At 36.5% G+C, this 2,500-nt stretch overlaps 1 protein-coding gene and 1 pseudogene across 3 annotated transcripts in view; one reads left to right on the forward strand and one right to left on the reverse strand.

Annotated features, from left to right (window-relative positions):
• LOC113812510 (serine/arginine repetitive matrix protein 2) overlaps nucleotides 1-2,500 on the reverse strand; it is a 497,858-nt gene that overhangs the window by 199,405 nt on the left and 295,953 nt on the right. The gene's annotated exons all lie outside the window — the stretch shown is intronic.
• LOC138866025 (tyrosine-protein phosphatase 69D-like) overlaps nucleotides 1-2,500 on the forward strand; it is a 55,691-nt pseudogene that overhangs the window by 10,512 nt on the left and 42,679 nt on the right.

Here is a 2,500-nt window from a genome sequence, read left to right on the forward strand (position 1 = left end):
TAAATAAAAAATCTTTTTTGTATTGGTATCTGCCTTTTATTAATTTTGATTCTAAAATGAAATTATTGGCATAAGGAATTTCACTTAAGGCTTTTTATTTTTTTTTGCAGAAAAACAAATATGGAAACTTCCTTCCCTTCTATTGTGAAATGGCATTTATATCATTTGTATGAATTATTGTTTATCAGGGGAAGTGAAGTGATTGATCATTCATTGGATATAGTTATCTGATAAGATAAAGACAGGAAGTATGTCATCTGAGTAAAATGTTGGAAATTTGTAACACCATAAGTGTTTGGAATAGGGATACCAAGAATCGTTTTCTGTAAATAGTGAAAAGCACTTCATCCTAAGTTGTAAAATGATTGTGGAATTTCTACATCCTTGTAAAGGAGGTATGCTTATTTTTCTTGGCATGTACAGGCCCTTTTGATTATGGTGCAATACATTTATCTTACATATAAGGGCCTCAGTTCTTAGTAATATTTAGTGCAATATCATGTATTACATGTGATCATCAGGGTAATGTGTAACTTTATTTTGTGTGATGTGTTCTTAGTGTTAGGCACTGTGCTTTGTTCTGTAGAATAATGACATACATGTGAACAAGAAGTTAATACTGCATGCCATATATTGAATCCTGAGAAAGAGAGATAGCATCAGTGTGATTTCTTCATTGCAGGCCCCGTAGGTGTGACGATGGAGAGGGCGGAACTTCAGAGTAGGGATCGCCAGACGCCTGCTTCTGCTGCTCTTATTTGTCGCCCCCCTCGCACCACCCACAGGTATGGTCTGCTGTTTTGTATTGTGTATTCAGTGTTATGTGAGCCAGACCATCAAGTTCATTGTTTGACTTTTTCTGCTATTAGTGTTTTATTATTTGTGTTAATACCTGCATTATTCTACCACTAAATTGTATTGATAGGAGGGTTTGTTTGGCATCAATATGAGTACAATTATTGCAATATTGATAGTGCTTGCTTGGCATAGATGAGTTGATGAATCAAGAATATGTTGGTCATTAGGTCCTGTTAGAACTGATATAATCAATCACAAATCATGGAATATTTTCTTTTTTCTTTTATTTTCTTTCTTATACTTAGTTGTGGACTATTTCCCTTATGCAGACACAGCTTTCATTTATTAATTATTGATGTATTGTTATATGATTAACTTATCTATATTACTTTGATATATCCTTTATGAAAGTAATGTATGTAGATGATCATATTCCTTGGCCATTTTCTCAGATGCACTCTCCCCTACTCCCTTGTATTGATGTATTGTTATATGATTAACTTATCTATATTACTTTGATATATCCTTTATGAAAGTAATGTATGTAGATGATCATATTCCTTGGCCATTTTCTCAGATGCACTCTCCCCTACTCCCTTTCCATCACCTTACAGTGCAGGGTGGAAAGCCCATAAAAAGCATGGACGGTATTCCCAAAGGATGTGTGCATATCAAGTGCTTTATATGAACAGATTTAGGAAGTAAAAGCAACAGCATCATATATAACAACAACAATGATGAAAAAAAGAAGAAAAAAAAAGAAAGATGAACATAACATACAGCTGCAAAATAATTACAGCAACATCAATTACAACTACAGCTGCAGCAACAAACATAATCAAATACAATTACATCATTGACTGTATCAGCAGCTATAATAATAGCAGTTATTTAATTACTGAAATGTGAAGAATTATAGGAAAACAGTAACATTGATATTAGTAGCAATGCTGGTTGATTTTTTATTTTTATTTTATTTTTTATTTTTTTATTTTATTATTATTATTTTTTTTAGCTTTATAATTGTCAAAGAATACATTTCTTTTTTCCTCTCCAGCTTCCCAGTCCTGCTCCCTTCCTCTGCCTTTTCACTTCCCTTATCACTCACTTTGACTCTTCTCCTCTTTTATTCTTTCCTCCCCCTCCCCTTCCCTCCCTTCCCCTCCCTTTCCCTTTCCCTTTCCCTTTCCCTTTCCCTTTCCCTTTCCCTTTCCCTTTCCCTTTCCCTTCCCTTCCCTTCCCTTCCCTTCCCTTCCCTTCCCTTCCCTTCCCTTCCCTTCCCTTCCCTTCCCTTCCTTTTATCTTCCCCATTTTATATTTTCCCCTCCTCTCCCCTCCCCATATATTTATTATTTGTCTATACAGTAGTAACTAATTCCTATTTTCCTCCAAATTTCAGGGAGCCAGCGAATTCGTGAGTTGAAGGTGGAAGTTGGCGACAATGAGCCCCACGCTGGTGCAAATGTCACAATTAGCTGCAGGGGTCGAGGGGACCAGTTGCAGTGGCGTCATGGCCATCGCAATATCACGTAGAGTTGAGTGTAGATCCCATTACATCTTGTAATTTTTATGCAGTATGGTGAGGCGTTGAGCTAAAATTCTCCCAGTTGGGTAAGAGGTACTTAGTGGCAAGTGAAACCAGACTCCTATAGTGCCTCAGGGTGGGGGTGGGGTATGCCAAGTCCTAATATTACTCTTCCAC

This window comes from Penaeus vannamei, chromosome 23, assembly GCF_042767895.1.
Source record: "Penaeus vannamei isolate JL-2024 chromosome 23, ASM4276789v1, whole genome shotgun sequence".
NCBI lineage: Eukaryota > Metazoa > Arthropoda > Malacostraca > Decapoda > Penaeidae > Penaeus > Penaeus vannamei.